This window comes from Mytilus californianus, unplaced genomic scaffold (assembly GCF_021869535.1).
Source record: "Mytilus californianus isolate M0D057914Y unplaced genomic scaffold, xbMytCali1.0.p SCAF_10, whole genome shotgun sequence".
Lineage (NCBI taxonomy): Eukaryota > Metazoa > Mollusca > Bivalvia > Mytilida > Mytilidae > Mytilus > Mytilus californianus.
Genome location: NW_026262582.1, coordinates 57,046,907 through 57,059,600, shown reverse-complemented (window position 1 = coordinate 57,059,600; position 12,694 = coordinate 57,046,907).

Below are 12,694 nucleotides of genomic sequence, written 5' to 3'. Positions count from 1 at the left end.
TGTCACACATTACAGACTTCAAGGATGGGTTCGATTCCCAGAGAAGGCATATAAAAATTACAAAAGTTAATGGTAAGTTTTTAAACTACTTCGATTAGTGAACAAAAATCAGTAAATTAGCCAATTGAAACTTAATGAAATTAGGCACACAAAGGAAACAATTAAATATAATTTGATGAATCCAATTCAGCGACAGATTTAGGAAGCGTTGATTCTAGAAAAAGAATCCACGGTAAATGAACAGGCTGACGTCACGGCAATAGTTTAATTTGTATTAGGAAACGGACTAATATAAGTTAAATGCTTCTTTCTGGATCCTATCAATTATTCAAGTGTATTAATATTGTCAAATTGTGTATGTAATCTGACTAGAATTTAAAAAAAAATTATTTACACTAAAAGACCAACAAACATCCTTTTTGTTCTACATTGTACAAATCGACATTACATGCACCGTGAATACTTAGTCTGGAAAAACCTAATTTGCTGAGATACATGGATGTGTCAATCTATTGCAATAAGATATGAAAGTCCCTAGCAGAGATGTTGACTTAGGATGATATTGCTAAACATTTGTAATAGACATCAGAAAACTAACTCTATTTCACATTAACTAAAAAATGACTTAAAAACTCGAGGATAACCTTACATCGAAGAAAAGAGGACAGGATGGTGGTAACGACAATTGTAACATATCCGTGGTGATCTGTGACACATATTTTCCATAACGGTCTACTAAATCATAATGAAGTTTTGATGATGAATGTTAATCTAGGAAAGCGATTTGGACGAATTGAATTTATCAAGCACCATTTTCACTTTATAGGACTCGTTCGATACCACTGCTGGTGGACTGCTTGTTTCCAAGGGTATCATCCACTCAGTGATTCGGTCCTGACATTGCCATTAACACACCTAGTTAAGTTCTCCGTTGATCAAATTAGAAATTATTAACAAACCTAGGTTTTGCCTATTATTTTAACGGTCTTTTTTTTTGGTCAAATAGCAACTGAAGTATTCAAGTATTAATACATCCTTGGTTTCAAATTTTGGGGGTTTGAAAGGTCCTGATGAAGGTAAATCATTTGTAAATCAAGAATGAAGTGTTACTTTCTGTTTCAAAGTCAAGATCAAAACAAAACTGACGATAATAACTTTTAACGTTTAATTTGGTATTATCTTATTCAAGTTGAATAATTGTATTTATCGGTCGTCCCACTGTCTGTATCACTCTGCTCAGCTCATAATAAAATCGCATATCATGGCTTTGTGACGTCAAATACGTTGACCCGACCTAAATAACTTAAACCCGTACATATCACCGGCATCATAATCAATGAACTGACGTTGATAAGTTAGACCCGAACTTATCAAGTCATCTTTCGGTTTGCTGGCGAAACAAAGAAAACACTCGGTTCTATCATGCAAAATACGCAAATACAATCCGATAAATGGATTATCTGGTTGTCTACATGTTTATATTGTAAAATATCAGATGCTTGACACATCATGAAGTCTTTTTGAACTCGTTTGCTGCGCTCACTCGACAAAAAGCTTCATATTATGACTCGAAACTGATATTTTACAATATCAATATGCAGACAACCTGATGATCGGTACTAATATATTTAGAACAATCTTGATAGTTATTGGTAAGAATATTATTCTAAGCCGATAGCAAAAACAAGCCACCTTAAGATTTTTAACGGATAAAGATATTAAGTAGAACTATTGAACCAGAGTAAATGTGTGTTAAAATTTCAATATGGTCTAGAAAATCCATGCCAATGATTTTTTCTTAGATTAACCAGGTACAGTATTAGGCGTTTCATAGTACATGCTCAGATTTAGGTGCATCGCGTACAACTTATAACTTGAAACAATGAAACAGTTATAATATTGACGTACAAATTCTACTGCACAAATTACGTATGTCGACAATTAATGTCTGTTATACTAGAGACCAAAATGTTCGAGTTGGAATAACATGTATTTGTGGTCAAATTAATTTCAATGAAATGACTGTTTTAATAAAAGGATATGATATATGTACAAAATCTACTGTGACTAAAATGTAAATAAGTGATGTGTATTAAAATCAGAGTCATAAAATGTAAATTGCATTTTTATTCCAATGGTTGTATAAGGCGATTATATTAAAATGTCAACACGTAAATTGTTGTGATCTCGAGATATTCTGAAGAAAATGCTCATCATGAAAAATTAATATATGCATATCATTCCATTAGTGATTCATTTTGATGCTAGATTAGATATTTATGTTTTTCGTCACCTCCGTGGCTTCATTACAAAGAAAATGTAACTAAAATAGATATTACCATTATAAGAAAAAAGGAGATTTCTGGGAAATAGGTAATTGGTACTCTGTCGTGAACATTCCATAAGATAAATAACTTTTTTTTAATTTCTATAATATCTGTATTTTAGAATGGTGGCAACTCTTTAAACCATTACTGTTATATCTTAATTATCAGTGCTGATATATAACCATTTCTATTTATATTTACCTGCAAACTGTAATAGTAGGTGTCTAAATTACTATTTCCATACATTGCAGCAGCACGTGTTGTTGATGATCATTATTTACTTTAGGCATGGCTAGTTAACTTTTTGCAATGATACTTAGTTATACTGAAAAAAAAAATTAAAGAATATTTTTTAGAATAAATGTTGTTTTTGACCTATTAAGACAGAAATATAACTTAATGAAAAATATCAAACCTTCAACATCAAATGCTGCATATAAGAGAAAAAAATAGTTATAGTAAACAAACCACAGGTTTAACAGAAACTACAATTCCTAATGAACCAATCATTAAGAATTATGAATGACGTTGCGTGTTAACAGGGTCTGTGTAAACTATGTGTGGACCACACAGATCGTCAAAAACAGTGGCGTTCTCTGACTGTTATACTGTTACGAATTTCCCTATAGTGATATCCTTGTGAACATGTAATTCTAAACAGTTAGTAAGACGTTTGACTGAAAAATGTTACTTTCTAGCTGAAAGTTATGATTAAGCTTAATTATTCGGCTTAAAGATTTCTTGCATTCATTGACTGATTAGTTATGAGAAATTGCATTAACCAAGTCTATCTAAAATTAAGGGCATACTTTCGAATCTTATGTTATTACATTTGTACAAAATATGCTTAGCCAAAATAATATGCTTTAAATATAGAATATCATAAGACTTTTCAATATCACATCCGTATCTACCCGAGACACCAATATAGTCCCAAGAGCTCTGCTCAATGGACTATAATGGTGTATGGTAAATACGGGTTTGATATTGTATAACCATATCATATACACTTTATTATAAACTTCTAGTACTATTGTTCTCTCGAGATATAACGTTATACAGATAGGGGTTTAATAAAGACTCAACAACCGTGACTGATATTGACAACGCGACTTCATACAGATTAGGGTATGATAAAGCTTTTGCAACCGTGACTGATATCGATAATATCACGGATGTTTGATACAGAACGATTGCCATTGATTTGTCTTACACATACAATTTACATGTAATTACTACTAAGTATATAATAATTAGATTTAAATATATGTAGAAAAGCTCTTGAATTAGAAAATGAGAATAAACTAGAATGATCAAATTCTAAACGAATTAAGACTACACTGCAGTTAAACATTTTCCGGTGCAAACATAATTGAATCATATATATCAAATTTATTTACAGAGATATATGTATTGCTTCAATAAATCGACAATACATCTTTTTTCCCTGTTAATTGAAACTCATCTGTTAACCTTTCATACAAAAAAATTAACCTATGTGTGTTTGTTGTCGGATATGATGGAAAACAGCTGCCAATTTGTTTAGTCAATACATTTAACATTTTACTGATATACAACTTATTGTGTATTTTGCAAATAAACAAAAGCAAGTTACAGATATGATAAAAAGATGGGTACATAAACTCATCATAGATACGAGAATTTAAATTTTATACGCCAGACGCGCGATTTGTCTTCAAAAGTCTTATCAGTGACGTTCGAATAAAAAGATGTTGTTTTTGATCTATTAAGACAGAAATATAACTTTATGAAAAATATCAAACCTTCAACATCAAATGCTGCATATAAAAGAAAAAAAATAGTTATAGTAGACAAACCACAGGTTTAACAGAAACTACAATTCCTAATGAACCAATCATTAAGAACTATGAATGACGTTGCGTGTTAACAGGGTCTGTGTAAACTATGTGTGGACCACACAGATCGTCAAAACAGTGGCGTTCTCTGACTGTTATACAGTTACGAATTTCCCTATAGTGATATCCTTGTGGACATGTAATTCTAATCAGTTAGTAAGACGTTTGACTGAAAAATGTTACGTTCTAGCTGATAATTATGATTAAGCTTAATTATTCGGCTTGAAGATTTCTTGCATTTATTGACTGATTAGTTATGAGAAATTGCATTAACCAAATCTATCTAAAATTAAGGGCATACTTTCGAATCTTATATTATTACATTTGTACAAAATATGCTTAGCCAAAATGATATGCTTTTAATATAGAATATCATAAGACTTTTCAATATCACATCCTTATCTACCCGAAACACCAATATAGTCCCAAGAGCTCTGCTCAATGGATTATAATGGTGTATGGTTGATACTGGTTTGATATTGTAAAACCATATCATATACACTTTATTATAAACTTCTAGTACTATTGTTCTCTCGAGATATAACGTTATGCAGAAAGGGGTTTAAAAAAGCCTCAACAACCGTGACTGATATTGACAACGCGACTTCATACAGATTAGGGTATGATAAAGCTTTTGCAACCGTGACTGATATCGATAATATCACGGATGGTTGATACAAAACGATTGCCATTGATTTGTCTTACACATACAATTTACATGTAATCACTACTAAGTATATAATAATTAGATTTAAATATATGTAGAAAAGCTCTTGAATTAGAAAATTAGAATAAACTAGAATGATCAAATTCTAAACGAATTAAGACTACACTGCAGTTAAACATTTTCCGGTGCAAACATAATTGAATCATATATATCAAATTTATTTACAGAGATATATGTATTGCTTCAATAAATCGACAATACATCTTTTTGCCCTGTTAATTGAAACTCATCTGTAAACCTTTCATACAAAAAAATTAACCTATATGTGTTTGTTGTAGGACATGATGGAAAACAGCTGCCAATTTGTTTAGTCAAATTCATTTAACATGTCACTGATATACAACTTATTGTGTATTTTGCAAATAAACAAAAGCAAGTTACAGATATGATAAAAAGATGGGTACATAAACTCACAATAGATACGAGAATTGAAATTGTAAAAAAATACTGGCATAATTTGAATATTAAAAATTGTTAGTAATTATAATATAATCAATTCTAAACAAGTTTTAACAAAGCACTACTGTGTTAATTTTCAATTCTGTCGGCCTGGACGAATCTTATTTGCCTGAAAATAAATTACATGCTCTGGGTGTTTGTTGTCGGATATGATGGATAGTTTTTTTTATTTTCACGAACCCAAGGTTGTTGATGTTTTATCGTCTCTTCACGACAAATATTTTGTTGTTCCAAAACTAAACCTTTAACAAGATTTGTTGTTATATGAAAAAATTATTATTTTAATGTCTTACCAAAGAACTAGAAATTCACAGCAATACTCGATAATCCCACACATACCTTTACATCATTCGCGAAAGAGAAGATTTAAAAAAAAAATCACAAATTCGTCCTTTTTTCCTTTAGTTTTTAGAAAATAAGGTCGATGAAAATCTTTATATTGGACATATAAACTTCCCAATTATCCTTATAAAGAACGAAATATACCAGGGATCGTCAAGATGTTCTATCTTGCTTAAAGTCTTTCTAAAGTTCCTACCACCATTTGGTCTGAAATTAAAGAGGGCCTTCAGAAATATAGAGATGGTCAACCATAGGTTTTATTTGATCGGGATTCTTACAATTCTAAAATTATAAAAGATCCACTTCAAATCTTAACAAGTTTGCTGCAATATCAAAAATTTTTGGGTTTTCTTGTCTTTACCCTACTATTCCCCAGGGTCAATTTAAAATCTAATACACCGTCTTATTAAACAGAGCTTTTTCTACAAAATTAGGTTCGTAGATACAAATTGTTTGTTTTAGGTCATGAACAATTGTACTTTGTGTAGAACCGAACTGGTTCCAAAATCATCGAAGATATCACCAACATGCTGATCTTTTTGATCGCCTCATATTTGTTTTGTTTGGGGAATTGATATTTCAACAGACAGCTGTGATATTCCAATTGATATTAATTGTTTACATAACTCAACTCAATTGATACGCTACTATTCATTGTGTGCTGCTTAACAAAAAACTGCTCCAACAGAGAATAAACTAAGAAGTATTCATCCATGACAACAATTTTCTTTTTAATGTTTATATTTATCCTCGATTGCTGACAAATCCATGTAGAAATACGTGTTCCCTGATAGAAAAAAGACATGACACTAATCCGAGAAAGTTAAGTGAATAAATGTTCTTCGAATTCTAAATTATTTTGCATTTTGATGCGATTTTGAAATGCTTAATTATCGTGCTCCTAATTAATATATTGTTTCATTGATTGATTGGTGTTTAACATCACTTTCAACACTATTGTGCTATTTCGTGGCGGTCAGTTTTTATTGGTGGAAGAAGCCGGCATGCCCGGAGAGAACCACCGTCCTTCGGTAGGAAAACTGACAATCCTAGTCAATTAAGATTGGAGTCGAGTGCACCTGCCCCGTGCGGGATTCGAACTCACAACCTCGGTGTTGACTGGCTAGTGATACAGTAGTTCGACTGCTTAGACCTCTGGTCCACCGAGGCACCTCCTAATTAATATAAATCAATAAGTTACAATCAATAAAATCAGTTACTTGCGTCAAGAAAAAGAAATACAAATGTATATATTGATGACAAAATCTACTCTAAAATTTATATAGATTCGTTGTTTGTTCAAAACCTTTAATAAAGAGCTACAAAGATACCTCATGATAAACACAAACTAGATTTTTCTTTAAAAGATACAGATGGACGACTATAAACTAGATAAACTAGATAAACGTGGTTATTTTAGTTTTGCAACTGATCTATCTGTGCATTACTGATTGTGTTTTATTCCAAATAGATTCATTTTTTTGGTCGGTATTATCATGGCAACTGATGTTTCATTAGCAGGTGACGCTTACCTTGTCATTGCTTGTTGACGTTCCCAATCTCATTTCATTTAGACAAGTATATGCTGTTTTCACTTGGTTTGTATGCCAGGTATTCAAATTGGATTAACGAGATTTGCACATCAATAAACTATTGATTTCTCTTATTTTACCCAATGGGACAGCAGTCTAAAAATATATTCCTAAATAACGATCGCTAGACGAACTCTATCTCACCTACTATTCAAACTAGAATGATTCTGAAATACAAGTTTCTGTTTAGTATTAGCCTTCCTGTTGGATTGGAAGCTGAGTTTCATATTTATTTATTAATGAGCATTAGCAGTACTGATACCTTAGCTTCCATTTTATATTTAAGTATATGATATGATGGTACTAGTAGGTTGTTTTTTATCTATATTTAAGGGACATAACAGAAACCGATGTCCCTATCTTGCCGCAGTATTATAAGGGAAATGCTGTTGACGAGCTAACTGACAACATATTTGTTGGCTTTGGAGGTAGAATTTTCCAGTAGGTTGTCGGCATTCCCATATGAACCAACTATGCACCTCTCTTGGCCGACTTTTTCTTATTTTCATATGAGTCCGAGTTCCTTCAGACACTTGTAAGAAACAAGAAGTTAAAGAAGCTAGATCATTTTATTTCACATACAGGTTTATTGATGATGTTCTTCCCATATACAATCTAAACTTTTCTAATTGTCCCATTAATATATCCTCCTGAACTAGATATTTAAAGAAATCACATATACAGATTCATCCGTTTCATTTTTAGACATATTCCTCGAATTTGACTACATCTCAGTACCAGAGTCGATGACAAACGAGACTATTTCAATTTTGAAATTATAAATTTTCCTCACTTTAGCAGCAATACACAAACTTAAACCGCGTAAGGAGATTTCATTTCTCAACTCATGCGATATTCAAGAGCATGCAGCTGCTACTCAGACTTGGTTTTGTCAAAGGGCGTCTCGTCCTTTTTCTCAAAACGTTCATCGGAAATTACCAAGAACTAGTATATATATATATATTCAGTGTCTGCTTCCCAAATGATACAAGATGGTCTCTAGTTATAGATTTCAGGTGATGAAGTTGTGTATCTTTTTTTATTTACTTGTCAAATTACTCTCTGTTTGTTTTTGTTAATTTTCGAAATTAGAAGGTATTGTAAATGAGTTTAGATAACCATGTTATCATGTTCAACTATGCATTAATAACTCAAAGTTCATAATTAGTTGGTTAGAGAAATACAAATATAACATAACACGTCTGTCTTTAAATTGTTATGCATCTGAATATTATCCGTAATTTACAAAAAAAAACACATTCGAACATATTTCTAAGTATGTTATCGACATTTCTAGCAACAAACCTAATTTTATCACATCACGATTTACTCGCATAGGGATTTGCGAATAAATGTTTTTAAAGATGTATGTAGTAAATCAGATGAAATCATAATATATTTATAAAACAAAAATGGACAAATTGAATGCAATAACTTTCTTTTCAAGTACGTGAAATAACCAATAATAATCCAAAAATAAAGAGAAAAACCGGCTATTTTTACAAAAATATCCACATTAACATACAAATTAAGAAAAAACAATAAAACTAAAGAATAGGGACAACAAAGAGAAAACAGTGATTTGAACCTAAACCGACAAGTCTCTACTTCTAACTTGATTCTATAACTAACTCATCTTAACCTCGCGGCTACCAGCTTATACTATACGATTATCTGTTATGCATATATATAAACGCACAAGCACTGTGTGTCTGTTGTACCGATGTGTATCATATGTTTATTCATATATATATATAATAGACATTTAAATTGCTACCCATTGTTAGCCGAGAGGTTTTGTCGATGTGTTGATGTCAGTCACACATTACAGATTTCAAGGAGGGGTTCGATTCCCAGTGAAGGCATATAAAGATTAAAAAAATTAAAGGTAAGTTTTTAAATTAATTCCATTATTGACAAAAATCAATCAATAAATTGACCAATTCAAACTTAACGAAATTAGGCACACAAAGGAAACAATAGAATATAATTTGGTGATTCCATTTAAGCGACAGATTTAGGAAGCGTTGATTATAGAAAAAGAATCAACGGAAAATGAATAGGCTGACGTCACGACAATTAAAGAGACGTTGCTGTGCGATATTTGGTGGCAGTTTGTTCCAATCCTTGGCGATGCATGTATAAGAAGAATGACCATTTCCTCCAATCTTTGATGGTTGGGTGTAATAAGTATGAATGATGTCCGATTGGAGCTTCTTGTTGGTTTTTGTAGGTATTTACTATTGTCTATGGCTACAAGGTCATTTGTTACTTGTAACACATGATGAGTCGGGCTTCTTTTTCTTGTTTGTAAGCTTTTCCATCCTAGTCCGTTTATCATGTTCTTACACTTGATCTATTTCTTTGTTTGCTGGTTACATATCGTGTAGCTCGTCTTTGTACTTTTTTCAATTTTATCTTTGCGGTTTTGCTGGTATGGGTGCCATACTGTCTTGTTGTATTCAATTTGTTATTTTACTAAATTTATAATCATGCACTATGATTGATTTCGAGCTGATGTGGAGGTTTCGATGTAAGAAACCAAGGCGTCGGCTGGTGGAACTCCATTTTTCAAAGTTTTTCCGATTTAGAAAGTTTATCCAGGTCTTCTTGGAGTTTATGGCAGTCGTTGTCTGAGAAAATGGTCAAATAGAACAGTATCATTCGCAAACAGTCTCACTGGCCTTCTGTTAGGTCGTTTATATAAAAATAAAAAATAGATAATGTCCTAAGACTGATCCTTGTGATACTCCAGAATCTACTTTTAATTTGTCTGATATTTGTCTTCAACCACTACTTTCTGGTGCCATAATGGTGTAGTTTATGTAGGAGTAGACTGTGAGGCAACTTGTCAAAAGCTTTTGAAAAGTCCAGTATTAGCAGATCTGAATGGTTTTCCGTTTTCCAGATTTTTAGTGATATCGTAAATACACCTTTTACTCTTGAAGCCATGTTGTAGAGAATATAGAATGTTATTCACCCCTGCATGTTTCATTATGTTACTGGTTACGATATGTTTTATTATTTTTTTTAAATATACATGATAGAGATATAGGCCTATAGTTAGTTGGTATATATTTCTGGCCTTTCTTGTATGCCGGTGTGACATTTGCAGTTCGCCAGTCATCGGGTATCTTTTCTTTCTCCATTGAAAAATTGGAAATGATGGTTAGGATCGGAGCAATTTCACTGGTTAGTTCTTTCAGTATCATTGGTTTGATGTTGTCTGGTCCAGCAGCCTTGTGTGGGTCAAGATTTTTCAGTTGTTTCTCCACTCCATTATTAGTGATGATTACTAAGTATATTTTACGCTGTTTGAATACTTTGGGAGTTACAGGTGCAGGTTTTTACAGTGTTGTTTTCATTTCTTTTCCTTGTCTTTGTGTTTTACTTAGTTTGAGCTTTATGGAGAGAGTGTGCTATATATTGTACGTACTGTAAATTACGAAATTTTATTGTTGGCATCTTTGTAAAATACTTTCAACTTCAAAACCATTTTTATTGGTGTCTGCGTTTGATTAATTTGCATGTATGTTTGCACGGTTTTTGTCGTTGAATCCTAATTGTTGTCACAGTAACCTTTTATGTCTGTTTGTGTTGCTCACCCAGTTTGGTCAATATAACGGGACTATAAATAACTGTTATACAAGTGGGAGATTTTATTAGCTATAAAAAAGTTTTAATCCACCGTTTTCTTTGGAAACGCCTGTACCAAGACAGAAATATGACGGTTGTTTTTCATTCATTCCGTTAATTGATAAAAGCTCACGTTTGATTTTGTCAGTGATTTACTCCACTCTTTTTTAATTTACCTTAGAGTTTGGTATTTTTGTTGTACTCATATGTCATATCTGCATTTACAGAGAAATTTTATGATTTATCCGCAAAGATACAATTAAACTAAAGAATAATAGACATTATAAAATACTAACTAATATCATGCCCAACTGATAATACTAATTTGATGGCAGACAACTTTAATCTTAACTATACCTGGAACATCTTAATTAGTTTACTCTTGACAAAATCCATTGTTTGCAAATTAATTAATAAGAAATTAGCCTACCCATAACCCAAACACTTCAAAATACAAAAAAAAAAACCAATCCAATATATATAGAAAATATTGGCAGAAAAAAGAACTAATCTTCGTCCTTTAGTACAATGCATCTGGTGGATAGTTGTCTCATTAGCATTCATACCACATCTTGATTTCCTTACACAAATGAATTACGCACGCATAGATTGCAATCCAAGTTTCGAATGCAAATCCTTAAAAGCCCTTCGGACGCATATAATTTGTTAAATGCTATTTTCATTTTGAACTAGTATTTGAAGAAAAATACATCTTTCTGTGGATACTCGAAGTCAAGTAGTTGAAAGGTAAGGATGTATAAGTATCGAAACAAATGAACAACTACATGAATATGACCAGAAGGGACCTAAATTCAATAAGAAAATCCTTCTAAGGTCAGCTGTGCTCGAGGGAGTTGGAAACTTAGTGTCTAAATGATTTCAAAATTAATAAACGGACAATTTAAGAAATGCATGTTATAAGTCATGGCAGTACTAAAAAAAAAATTAAATGAAAAAAAAACACTTCTTTTATGCATCCAAATTACATGTCTTGATTTTCCTTCATCAGGAACGGTTGAAGTCATATATTTGAAAGCAAATGAAATCGTCAATAACACTTGTTTAATGCTATGATTACTTTTTCTTATGTTAACATTTCAAACAAACAATATTTGTTTAGTGAGTTTAGTCGGTCATAATGGAAGACAGTAGTATTTTTTCTTCATCAATCATATCCAACTTAGTGTAAATCTTGCCTAAGATTACATTGCATTTCTTTTTAAGTTAAAATAACATAGATAAGAAGTAACCAATTTACAGAAAAATATTCATATCTAACTTTATAAACTCTACTATTGCCATACATTTGTTTCATTTATAAGACGTAAAATGCCATTGTTTGATGACAGTGACAACACTTTTTAAAAGAATATATACATTTTTAGCAAAATATCAAATTTAGAATATTTTGATATTTTTTTTTTGTTATATTTTGTTTGTTTTCTGTTTACTACTTTCTTCATTCCATGTTTTCCACCTATTAATAGAAGAGGGGCGAAAGATACCAAAGGGACAATCAAACTCATATAGATCATGTTGTATTGTTCTTAGTTTGTGTTTTTTCGCTAGATTTTAAAGATATCTACATCTTCAATCGAATAAAATGGATTCATTTCTTCAAATATTTTGAATGAATGATAGCTGTGTTAACAGTGCCAAATATGTGTTATGTAAATTAATTGCTATTTGTCAGATGCCGTTACACTTTTCGAGGATTTTTGTTCTGTTTAATCA